Source organism: Fundulus heteroclitus, unplaced genomic scaffold (assembly GCF_011125445.2).
Source record: "Fundulus heteroclitus isolate FHET01 unplaced genomic scaffold, MU-UCD_Fhet_4.1 scaffold_369, whole genome shotgun sequence".
Taxonomy (NCBI): domain Eukaryota; kingdom Metazoa; phylum Chordata; class Actinopteri; order Cyprinodontiformes; family Fundulidae; genus Fundulus; species Fundulus heteroclitus.
In genome coordinates, this window is record NW_023396780.1 from 96,592 (window position 1) to 110,001 (window position 13,410).

Consider the following 13,410-nt stretch of genomic DNA (forward strand, 5'->3'; position numbering starts at 1 on the left):
GAAATTATAACTGATTCTGACTCAGATTTTCATAACTGCATAATTTTTGAGTTTGCGTCAGGGAGTGCGTTAGAGGGGTTGCGTGAAATCTTGCCGTATGTGTATATTTGTCAAACCAAAGTTACTTATGAAATCGAAGAACTGTCAGTGGTTTGCTCTGAGTTAGAAGCTAAAATAAAAACTCAAACTTACCTGAATGAAATGAAACACATGGCTAAGCTTACAGGTCAGAATTACACAGATGTCCTCAAGAGTGTAGTGTCTCTACTGGGCCAGTCCATTACTGAACTTTGTCCAGCACCTTCTTTCTTGAAGACACCTCCAGATAAAGATGATTTGGCTATGGCTGCTTCAAGTACATCACAGATGGCAACCAAGGGTGTGATTCATCTCAAACCAAAAGATGTAACTGCAGATGACGGGGAGCTGCCACAAGTCCAACCTGATCCTACAGCCCACTACACATCACGACCTTCCGGACCCTTGCCAGCTATGTCTTTCTCAGATATCAACCCACCTGGAGTGCAGAGGTATGTGGTTGAGCATATCATGAAAAGTGATGATAATGCAATGCACATGTCCTCATTAAAACTTAAATCATTTTCTGGTCGAACTCCGAGACCACAACATGAAATGGATTATGAAGCTTGGCGATCTGGCGTTGACCTTCTGTTAAAGGATCCTGCCGTGTCGGAACTACACCGTTCTAGAAGGATATTTGACAGTCTACTACCACCAGCTGCATACATGGTTAAACATCTTCAACCAGATGCACCTCCTTCAAGTTACCTCAAAATCCTTGACTCTGCCTATGGAACAGTCCAAGATGGTGATGAACTGTATGCAAAATTTATGGAGCAGTTTCAAGACGCAGGTGAAAAACCATCAGTTTATTTACAACGCCTGCAAGTGACTTTGAACCATGCTGTAAGGAGGGGTGGAGTATCAGTTGCTGATTTTGAAAAACATTTGCTGAATCAATTCTGTCGTGGTTGTTGGGATAACACCTTAATCTCTGAGCTCCAACTTAAGCAACGCAAGTCAAAACCACCGTCTTTTGCTGAACTGTTGTTGTTGTTAAGAACAGAAGAAGACAGAGAAGCTGCTAAAGCTCAGCGTATGAAACAGCACCTTGGTTCCAGTAAATCCAGAGCTAGTGTGCATTCACATCATGCTTATGCATCAGTTGAAGAAAAAAGTGCTTATGATGATTTGACTATCATCACCCAACAACTTGCCAAGCAGTTAGCTGATGTACAGCAACAGTTGGTTGCTCTTACAACTGCTCAGTCTGGCCAGAAACAGTCTGTTTTTCCAAAATCTATGCGTGTTGCCAAGTTCAGTCAGCCCCCACAGACTAGTAAATATGCATTTCAACCCTCTCATAAAAATGCAAATTTACCACCCAAGCCAGGTTACTGCTACAACTGCGGGGAAGATGGACATATAAAACCTAAGTGTGACAATCCTCCTAATCCTTCACTAGTTGCTGCTAAGAAGAAACAATTAATGGAAAAGCAGAAGAAGTGGCAGAAAATGAACTCTCATAGTGCCCTGTCGTTAAACTGAGACAGGTTCTCGTTGAGGGGCAAACGGAACCTGTAGAGGACCAGCAAAGTCCCACAAAGCAGACACTGATAACATGCACCAATATGTCTCATGCAATTTCTGAGGCTACAGAATTACCACGAGGGTTGATTGGCTCAAAATGTACTGGTCAAGTAGCAATAGCTGGTCAGCAAGTTCAATGTCTGTTAGATACAGGATCACAAGTTACCACAATACCAGTTTCATTTTACAATCAGTATTTTTCTCATCAACCTGTGAAACCATTAAATGAATTGTTACAAGTAGAGGGAGCTGCAGGTCAAGCTGTCCCATACTTGGGTTATATAGAAATGACAGTAGTTTTTCCTAAGGAGTTTATTGGCACAGATTTGGATGTTTGTACACTGGCACTTGTGGTTCCAGATGTTAAAAGTGGAACTCAGTCCCAAGTTCTGATTGGAATGAACACTCTTGATTCATTATATGACAAACGCCTGAAAGATAATAGTGTTAGCTTTAGACCAGCCAAGCATGGCTACAAAGCAGTTCTCCAGCTTCTTCAGTTACGTCACCAGCAGACCCAAGAGCCCAATGTATGTGATGTAGCACTTGACAGTCAGGCACCTGTTGTTTTTCCAGCAGGCCATACCATGGTTCTGGAAGGCTATGCCTGTACCAGTTTGCTGCCAGTTAGCAGTTGGGCATTAGTTGAGCAGCCATCCACTTCCTTGCCGGGAGGATTGTGTGTGAAAAATTGTCTGGTGTCATTGCCCAATCATACACTTCATAAGATCCCAGTGGTTATCACAAATGAGTCAAAACAGAGCATAATATTGTCACCACCTGCTATTATTGCAGAAGTCACAGTATCACCACAGCTTCTAGCTGAGGTTTCCTGCTGTAATGCACAGCTCAGGAACACTGACAAAGTTGATCTCCAGTTTGAATTTGGAAATTCTCCGATTCCTCCTGATTGAAAAGAACGAGTTATTGCTAAGCTCAAAGAGATACCAGAAGTGTTTTCCCATCATGACCTTGACTTTGGATGTACTGACCGGGTGAAGCATCACATCCATCTTCATGATGAGACTCCATTTAAACATCGTGCTCGCCCTATCCATCCAAATGATATTGAGGCTGTTCGCAATCATTTGCGAGATCTTCTGGAGACAGGAGTAATAAGAGAATCAGAGTCACCATTCTCGTCACCGATTGTAGTCGTTCGGAAGAAGAATGGGGATGTCCGGCTTTGTATAGATTATAGGAAGTTGAACCTACAAACGGTAAAGGATGCTTATGCATTACCAAATTTGGAAGAGTCATTTTCAGCTCTCACTGGTTCACGTTGGTTCAGTGTTCTTGATCTGAAGTCAGGATACTATCAGATAGAAATGGAAGAAGGTGATAAGCCCAAAACTGCATTTGTGACCCCACTTGGGTTTTGGGAATTCAATAGAATGCCCCAAGGTGTGACTAATGCACCCAGTACTTTCCAGCGTCTTATGGAGAAGTGCATGGGTGACTTGCATTTAAAAGAAGTTTTGGTCTTCTTGGATGATTTGATTATCTTCTCTGACACCCTAGAAGAACATGAGAGTAGGTTGATAAGAGTGTTGCATCGACTCAGAGATTATGGTCTTAAATTATCACCACAGAAATGTAAGTTTTTCCAAACTTCTGTGCGTTATTTAGGCCACATAGTTTCTGAATATGGGGTTGAAACAGATCCTGAAAAGATTAGTGCCTTAAAATCCTGGCCAGTTCCTCAAACTTTAAAAGAACTGCGATCATTTCTTGGCTTTGCAGGGTATTACCGCAGGTTCATTAATGGCTACGCTGCTATTGCTAAACCTTTAAATGACCTGACAAAAGGGTACCCTCCTGCCCGTAAGCGTGGCAGCAAAACAACCATCATAATGAAAAGCCATGATGCAAAGAAACCTTTTAAAGAAAAGTGGACTGCACAGTGTCAATCTGCTTTTGATACGTTGATTGACAGGTTGACGACAGCCCCAGTACTCGGTTTTGCCAACCCAAGTCAACCTTACATTCTGCATACAGACGCCAGCACCATTGGCCTTGGAGCTGCTCTCTATCAAGAACAAGAGGGGAAGCTACGAGTTATAGCATATGCTAGCCGTGGGTTGTCTGCCAGTGAAACAAGGTATCCAGCCCATAAATTGGAATTTTTAGCTTTAAAATGGAGCGTTACTGAAAAATTCCATGACTATCTCTATGGCTCCAGTTTCACTGTTGTTACCGATAACAATCCGCTAACATATATCTTGACCTCTGCTAAACTTGATGCTGCTAGTCATCGGTGGCTTGCCGCATTGTCTACATATGACTTTAAATTGCAGTACCGTGCGGGCAGCCAAAACAGAGATGCTGATGCCCTCTCCAGGAGACCACACTCCCAGACACCTGACCCACAGAGAGAATGGGCTATGGTGCAACAGTTCATCACAGCACATATGAATGAAGCAGAGGATGCTGCAGAACTCACCCCAGATGTGGTCAGAGCCATTTTTTACAGCTGCCTGCTGAGAGGCCAAACGCCTGATGGTCCTTTGGAGCAAAACATTACTCTGGTCGAAACGATGAGTATGACCCCTACAGTTCTTCCTGATTTGTACATTGATGAGTCCCAAGGGTTGCCAGTGCTTCCATCACTGTCCCTTCATGACATCAGGGAGAAACAGAGAGCTGATCCTGTTTTGAGAGAAGTTATTCATCAGCTTGAAACAGGAGAGAAAATACCTCCAACTGCCAGGGCTGAACTTCCTGACCTTCCTCTGGTGATGAGAGAATGGAATCGTCTGGAACTAAAAGATGACATTCTATATAGAAGAAGGCAGGATGGTGAGGTCCTATCATTTCAGCTTGTGTTGCCAGCGGAATGTCGTTCTGTTGTCCTTTCAAGCCTTCATGATGATATGGGACACATGGGGATTGAAAGAACACTTGACCTTGTAAGATCTAGATTTTTCTGGCCACGCATGTCTGTAGATGTTGAAACCAAGATTAAAACCTGCAATCGCTGCATTCGCCGGAAAGCTTTGCCAGAACGAGCTGCACCATTGGTGAACATTCAGACCAGTCGGCCACTGGAGCTTCTGTGCATGGATTATCTATCAATTGAACCTGATAAAAGCAACACTAAAAACATCCTTGTCCTCACAGACCATTTCACTAAGTATGCTATGGCTTTTCCAACAGCCAATCAAAAGGCAAAAACCGTTGCAAAATGTCTGTGGGAGAATTTTGTTGTGCATTATGGATTTCCTGAGCGCCTGCACACGGACCAAGGGCCTGATTTCGAGTCTCACCTCATTAAAGAGCTCTGCAACATTGCTGGCATTAAAAAGACTCACACCACGCCATACCATCCCCGTGGGAACCCTGTCGAGAGGTTCAATAGGACTTTGCTCAGCATGTTGGGTACATTGGAGCCAGAGCAGAAAACTAGGTGGAAAGAGTATGTCAAGCCACTTGTTCATGCTTATAATTGCACTCGAAATGAGGTTACAGGTTTTACTCCATACAAGTTGATGTTTGGTCGCTGTCCGAGACTTCCTGTTGACATAGCCTTCAACTTACCTGTCAGAGATTTATCATCTCAATCACACTCTCAGTATGTGCAGAACTTGCGTTCTCGGCTGAAGGAAAGTTTTCAGCTAGCTAACAAAAATGCAGAAAAGATGGCAAGAAGAAACAAGATCCGTTTTGATCAAAGAGTGAAACCAGCCAGTCTTGAAGAAGGTGATCGAGTATTGGTCAGAAATGTGAGGCTCAGAGGCAAGCATAAACTGGAGGACAAGTGGGAGACAAACATCTATGTGGTGATTGGTCGTGTGGGTGATCTCCCTGTGTATATTGTAAGGCCAGAAAGGATCCCTCTGGAGGGACCCGAACTCTGCACCGTGACCTTCTACTCCCTTGTGGATTTCTTCCTCAGGCCGAAGTTGACCAACCAGTTTCCACACCTGCTCGTAGGCCTCAGACCCGCAGTCTCCAGGAACCAGTGAAAGAACTGGAGGGGAGCCCAGATGAGGAGGATGAGGAGTGGAGTTTACCTGGGTTTTCAGTTTTGCCAACTGTGAAGGTCAGTGTTGAGGGTACAATCCCTACCCAGCCCATGAACAGAGTTCCTGTTCCTGAGACAGAAAGAAAGAATCCCTCACTTGATGTGGATAAGTCGTCTCTACTGGCGGATGCTGTGGATCCATATCCAGCCCTGGAAAAAGTTCCTTCAGAAGAAGATCAAATAGACCCAGGAATTTCACCTGAGCCTGAACATGTTCCTGAGCTGAGCCCATCTGAAGATTTGGAATCCCATGGCCTGGTAGAGACATTACCAACCTTGACCATATCCTCACCACATTCCACTGAAGCACCTATACCTGCTTCACAGGCTAGTGATAGTATAGAAACTGAACAGCCGATTCGTCGGTCTAGTCGACAGCCACAGCCAATTAAGCGTCTTCAGTATGCTGCTTTAGGCAACCCATTAATCTCTGTAGTGCAAACTCTTTTGCATAGCTTAGCTACTGCTTATAGTGAAATGTGGGTGGAGCCTGTCCCGGATGCTCCTGTATGTTCTAGTGTCCAGATAATTTAGCATGCACCGGCGTTGCATGTATTTAAGGGGGGAGGGTGTAACCCAGGTCTAAATCTCAGTGATCAAGCCTGTGTAAAATAGAACTTCCATCCCCTCACTACTTCATAGCCAATCACTGTCAAGTATCATGGTCACATGTACTTCCACAGCCTATCAGCTAGGTATATTAGCTGGAGTAAGGAAGTAGGAAGGTTAGGGTTGCAATCTGCCATTAAACAAAAAGAAGAAGAAGAAGTAGGAAGGTTAGGACATGTTGGGAGAAGCAGAGCTGCAGGAGCTAACTACTTTGCCAGGATGAGATGGGGAGAAAAACCTGTTGTGTGAGGCATAAACTGTGGAATTGGTGAGTGTTTCTGTGTGTGGCTTAGTGTTAGCTTATTGATGTCAATGTTTGTTTGTATACTTGGTAATTTAGCAGCTGCTAAACAAACAGACGACCATTTTAGATTTATACAAACCACATGTAAACAATTGGGTGCCTTAAATGTTTGTTTGAGCACTTGTTTATATTAGGTTTTCTTTACATTTCATGTTGACTAATTTATATAGTGCGTATTTATTGGATTTCATGGATGTAATTTATATTGAACTTTATATTTATATTGAATATGCATATTGACTGAAAATTGGAATTATTTATAGTGCAAAGAGTGCCATTTATTGAATTTGTGTGTGCACACTAGAATGTTTGAATATATATATTGAGAAAATGGTCCTGTTTTATTATTCAGGCCAGGTTTGATGGCGAGCTGAAGATCCAGGCCTAGAGCCCAAGAAAGATTTGCACTTTGGCGTGCGTGCGTGAAGACTTGTTGATCTCCTGCCAGGCTGGTAGGAGGCTCCTTGCAGCCAACGAACAATTCTGTTCTACCCTGATCTGACTTGCGTCAGTTAGGACCTGCACTGCACCAAGCACTTTAAAAGAACTTGCTTGGGACCTTTAACCAACCCCAGCTTGGGGTGAATGAACTGAAGGGTGTGGGTTCATTAATTGTAGAATTGATTAATGTTTTTTTCTGTTTATTTAGTTTTTTTCTTTTGCGCATTTTATATGGCCATTTGAATGTTTCACTGTTGTAAATATGTATATAACTTTCTACACTATAAATACAAAGGCACTCGCAACTGCAACCTTCCAGTCTGTCTGCTCCTTCATGAGTCGAATCTAGTTTCTGATCCAACTAGCCTATTGACCCGATTGGTCACTATTCACTTACATTGATTTAAAATGTACTATATTATATTTACAAATATGCTACACTAGCAAAGTTTTCACAGCTTTCTCAAAGCTGAGCACCTTCATTTTCTCTGGCTTTTCATCCACACATCAGCTGCTCAACATCCATCAGCTGCTGCAGAGTCCTGCTAGCAAACTGACTTCCACTACAGGCCCCTACAGGCTAAAGTATTCACAGCCCATTAAAGTCCTTTTAGCAGCTGACCACCACAAACTGCTGATTTGATTTGGCAGATCAACACAAAGCAGCACATCCAGGCTCATTAGTGGAAACTTTTTCCCCCTCAATAACTCCATCTAATAAAAGTCAAGATGAAATGTGCTGCAGATTTCTTTGAAGACTCATTAGTTTGAAAGAGTCCAAGAAGAAAAGCTTGGATTTTCTCCATTGCTGCATCAGAGCAAATGTTCTTCAGCTTTAACAGCTTTGAATCAACTTTAAAGCTGAAAACTAAAGAGATCACCAAGAAGTTAGTTGATGTGTTTGTGGACTGAAAGCCAGCAGATCACATTCCTCCTGGAAAGCCTTTAGAACGGCAGCAGAAAGAGATTCTCCAAAACTTTCCCACCTAGAAACAAACAACTAGTTTCCTTTTGCTCCACTTCACCATGCTGAGCTCCTTTGTCTCCATGTGTCTCCTAAAATGGCCAGAAAAGCCACTAAGGCCACGGTTAGGGCTGCAGTTAGATGTGGGGGAGCATCAGGGAGAAAAGGCTCAGAAGGTCTGAAATTAGGCTCAGAAATGATGGATTTGATCTGGGCCACATTTTGAATCCATCAAGCTGTCAATTCAAAGTTGACAGAAAGGACTTGCTGTATTTTGTTGCCTCCAGGTTAGGGATGAGTCTCTGCCTCCAGCCAAGGAGTTCACATGATCTTTGGTGTCTTGTTCCTGTGTGATGGCAGCATGGAGCAGGATGAAGGGCAGACAGCTGGAGGCTTCATCCGCACTAATCAGAATCAGCTGCTTTACTGCCAACCTTTGAGCAACAAAGCAGCAATCTGACTTTGCTTCCACTTTGCTCTCAGTCTTCAGACGTTTTACACAGAAATCTAAAGAATTTGGTGGATTTCTTCTAGTTTTTGTCACATGGAAACTTTTCAGATCATCAAATGAATTTTAATGTCAGACAAACAGAACCTGAGTAGATCCAGAAAGTGGTTTTAAAGTCCTTCTTGTGTTTCTTCTGCTTCAAGCCTTGGCGGCAGCAGCTGCCATCAAGTGGTTCTGATAACTGCTAATCAGTCTTTTCCATCAGCTGGAGCAGTTTGGACCCGCTCTGCTTTGCAGAACTTTTTCATTCAGACACATTGGAGGCTTTTCCAGCATGAACAGCCTGTTTAAGGTCAGGCCACAGCATCTCAGTCAGCTTTAGCTCCAGACTTTGACTAGGCCACTCCACAACCTTCATCCCTGGCTTTGCTGCTGAGCTTTGGATCATTGTCCTGCTGCAGAACCTCAGTCAGCTTGAGTCTAAGGTCCAGAACTGCTTGCAGGACTTTCTTCTCCAGGATTTTCTGTCACAGAGCAGAATTCCTGCTTCCTTCAGTTCTAGCAGGTCCTCCAGGTCCAGAAGAAGCAGAAGCAGCCAGACCATCACACTGCCACCACCGTGTTTGACTGTAGGCCTGATGTTGTGCTTCTGAAACGCTGTCCTAGTTCTTCAGCAGATGGAACGGAGCCACACCTTCCAGAAAGGTCCAGTTTGTCTCATCAGTCCCAGAAGATTTCCCCAAAAGTCTTGATGATCATCCAGATGTTTTTGGCTCTTTGGCTTCTTGTGGCTCAGCAGTGCTTCTGGTCTTGGACCTCTCCCATGGAGGCCATTTTTCCACTTTCTCTCTAATTGTTGACCTTAACTGAGGCAGTGAGTCCTGCAGAGCTTCACATGTTGTTCTGCTTCCTCTGGGACCTCCTGGATGAGTCCTTGTTAAATCTCTCAGTCATTTAGATGGGACTCACATTTTGATGCTAGATGTGCTTCCTTCCACCGCCTCCTTTTTTACCTCGGCTTTTTTACCTTCATTCCACTATTCACTTTACAGCATTTTAGGATTCTACATTTCACACTAAAGACAGCTGACCACATGGACAATTGGCATTTTCTGCTTCACTTTCATGTGGCAAACCTTTCCAAATGTGCTAAAATTGAAGCTTTTGGCCTCTTTTAATGTTTGCTGTTAAAATGACTGCTATGCTGCTTGAGGCTAGTGTCTGGTGTTCTGGATTAAACCATTGCCTTTCTCCTTGATCTGACTTTCTAGCTTTATTCATGTGGATCTGTCTGCTGATTTCTCCATGGATGTCTAGTTTTTACAGGAACCAACAATCTACTAATCTGCTCAGCTGCTCAGTGCAACTGGAACTGACTCCTTTTTTCTCTTCTCTCTGACTTTAGAGGCAAAAGTGCAGATGAGTGTCTCTCCCAGCTTCACCTGCTGCTTCCTGTCAGACAGGAAGTCTGTGATCCACCTGCAGGTGGAGTCGGGTACATTCAGCTGGGAGAGCTTCTCCTGAAGCAGAGCTGGGATGATGGTGTCTGCAGCCTGTGCCCAAAATAAAGCAGTTAATTTTTTACCTTAAGTGGAGGTCAGCGTGGTTCTGGCCAGCCAGGCCACTAATGGACCGAGCTGCAGGACTACAGGGTAGCAAACACTCCCTACATGCTACCATCTCAGACCTGCTATGGTAGATTGGACAGTTCCAGATTTAGTAAGGCTATGAAAAAGACAGCCTGACCTTTTACTGATGCCAAGTTTGAATCCTGTTTGTATTAACAACAGAACATCTTCCTAACAATGTCAATGGAAAAGGAGCAGATGGTGCTGGGGGAGCCTTAAAAAGAGCAGCTGACAAGATGGTGGCAAAAGGCCGTGACATCCCAGATGCAGAAGAGTTATTCAGGACCTTGTCTGAAGCAAACACAAGAGTTAAACTCTTCTTTGTGAAAAGATGTTGAAGAAGCAATGGAGAAATGCCAAAGATAGCGGCTGTTCCTGGAACCATGAGAATCCAGCAGCTCATTACTCTGGCTCCAGGAGAACTGATGCTTCTGGATGCAAGTTGCATGAGTTCAACACGTCAGCAGTTTATCTGCAAGTGCTTCAACAGCCAGTGTTTCAGTTTCAGACAGAAGATGGAAATGGCTGCATCACAGCCAGCTGCTGAGGGAAATACAGGAAAACAAAGCAGTGGCAAAGTTCACAGCTGATTGGTAAATGCTGTATTCTCACATATGATGATGATTTGTATCCAGGTATCATTCTAAACATACAAGAGACACATGTCCAGGTCAAATGTATGCATGGTATTGGGTCAAAGCGCTTCTTCTGGCCATATCAGGATGATCTTCACTGGTACCTGTTTGATGAAGTCCTTGAACTTATTCCACCCCCACAAACGTTCCAAAGCGCCATGTGGAAGTCTTTAAAGAGGTGTGGAACCCACTCACAATATGAACTTAATGAAACAAAAGGCACATTCATGCATATATACAGACACACACACTGATACAGGAACACATGCAAAATCACTTTAACATGGACACAAACACTGATACAGACACATTAAAATCCTTCACTGTCTGATCATTGTTGTTATTAATATTAATATATCAAATTACAAGTGTGACTGTATGTTAGGAATTAGGAAGAGGTTACTTTTAGCACATCTCCCATGAGACTTTGTTATACCTACACACACACACAGTTCACATTATGTTGCATTTAATCATTTCACTTAATGTTTTACTGTTGGTAATATGCTGTTTTTTTACTTTAGATTAATAAAGCTCAATTCAACAGCAATTTATATCTGGTGTCCTTGCTATGGTTCCAAATTAAATACAGTATAATGCCAACGGAAAGTGCTGTACATTGAAGTAAATATGTAAAATTGTATTTGTCCCTTTAACCCCGTTACCATCTTCAACCCTGTTATGCTGTTCTCAACCCCGTCACACCTACAATTTCATTAAAAAAAATAAATTTAAATGTTGAAAAAATTATTGTCTGGAGACTTTTATCCAAGATATTAAAAGCTATGATATAAAATTTATTTTGATTACAATTCTTAGGTTAAAAAACAATTTTGATGAAAAATGACAAGAGTGCTTTCCCAGATTAGTCACATTTCAGGAAATAAGAGGACACAAATGTGTGATTTTATGTCATCTTTCAGTTTAAAATGATTGAATTAGTATGGGGGACATTTGATCTATGTGAAAATGTTGATTTCTATCCCAATTTATTTTATGATAATATTCAGAGAGCCTTTCAAGTTTCCATAACAGAGTTGAGGAATTCGAGTGACAACATCTGGAAATGATGATCAAAACTAAGAGGAAACTAATGCCTGAGATGAAAGAAAGTTGTTTTTTTTCCTGAAAGTTAAACATCTCCCTAATGTAATAAGATATACATAGAAACAATACTTTTGGGTGCAAAACGTGAAAATACCAGTGTCCAATTTTACCGATTCTGATATAATGACTCAAAAACACTACAAAAATAAGCAAAATAATTTATTTTATCAGATATTAAGAAGAAAAATATTTAAATTAAAGCAAAGAGGCAACCTTGACATAATTATCTTTCGTTTTACAAACAAGTTGATTGTCGGGACTTTGATGCAATCAACTGGTTTCCTTATATAGGACATTTTGACCAATCTGTATAATCTGACCCAATCTGTATAGTATGATTGAACTTGATTTTGTAAAGTGCCTTGAGATGACATGTTTCATGATTTGGCGCTATATAAAGAAAATTGAATTGAATTGAATTGAATTGAATTGAATTGAATTAGAAATCCTGAGAATCCGCCTCTGGCATCCTGGTGCTGTTTGCAGAATGACCGCACCAAGATGGCGGCCGTTTTTTATGTGCCTCTTCCCCAACGCGCAGCCACGTTGATCTCTTCCGGGTTCTTTGTCCTTGTTCTGCTGTGAGGCCAGAAGCGGGAGTGTTGGTGAGGCTGAAAGAGAGCAGCAGCTGCTGCAGGTGATGAAGTCTGGAAAGAAGTCCAGCAGCTGGAGGCACAGCGGAGAAACTGGAGGGAAGCAGGAGCTCAAAGAGCGGCAGGACGCAGCAGAGGAGACACCAATGATGGGGGATGTTTTCCAGCCCAGAGTTCTGCTGCACCCATCAGGTTTGGAGATTTCCTTCTTCATGCTAACTGTGTGGATGGAGCTAAAGTTTAGGAGCCGTTTTCAGCAGCTGATGGATTCCTCCTCTTCATCACAACTCGTTGCAGGCTTTCCCCCAGAAAACTGGCTAAGCCTGCAGCTCTGCATATGAGGTGCTAATGCTAGCTTAGCTTGTAGCATAGGAGGTGCTAATGCTAGCTTAGCATGTAGCAACGTTCAGTATCAAGAGTTTCTTTGTGCTTGAAAAAATGCCCCCAAAAAACCGTTTTTGGTTTATCTTGTTTAGAAAGAGGGTCGCATGTTTTCTTCTGGCTGTTCACTATGGAGGACCAATCCTGCCAACATTTAGAATGTATAAAGAAATAAATCAATGACTCACTTAATTAAATACTGAGCCAAAGGTAGCTAATAATATAAAACTGTGTGTCATTAAATGCAACAAAACAATAACAAGACATAACTGTTCAATTAATCAGCTACAAATATTTATTCATATAACAAATATATACTTATAAATCAATGTTTAACTGTCATATTTTATCCAATTTAGCCATTATTAAACGTTTTAAAGAAATAATTACAATAAATTCCCACAACAGAATGACCCTCAAGTTACCGGTGATCATTTCTAGGGTGAAACTGTCAGTTCCTGAGGTTCAGTTTTCTCTTCACTGCTGATCAAATTTTTTTCTCTAAACTGAATCTTTCCCATGGTTGTAACATTGTAAAGATCTAGTTGTTGATAAAGCATGTAATGTGTTTCAGTGTTGGCTGCAGATGTTAAAGAAGAGGCTCCTGAGGAACAGAGTCCTGAGGGGGAGCAGCAGGAGTCAGAGCCCCTCCACATAAAGGAGGA

At 42.3% G+C, this 13,410-nt stretch overlaps 1 long non-coding RNA gene across 1 annotated transcript; it reads left to right on the forward strand.

Moving 5' to 3' along the window:
- The first annotated feature begins 5,582 nt into the window (after positions 1–5,582).
- On the forward strand, positions 5,583–7,345 carry LOC118560017. The gene is made up of 3 exons (XR_004929012.1): positions 5,583–6,360; positions 6,412–6,512; positions 6,901–7,345. It is a non-coding gene; the product is annotated as an uncharacterized LOC118560017 (long non-coding RNA).
- The last annotated feature ends 6,065 nt before the right edge of the window (positions 7,346–13,410 follow it).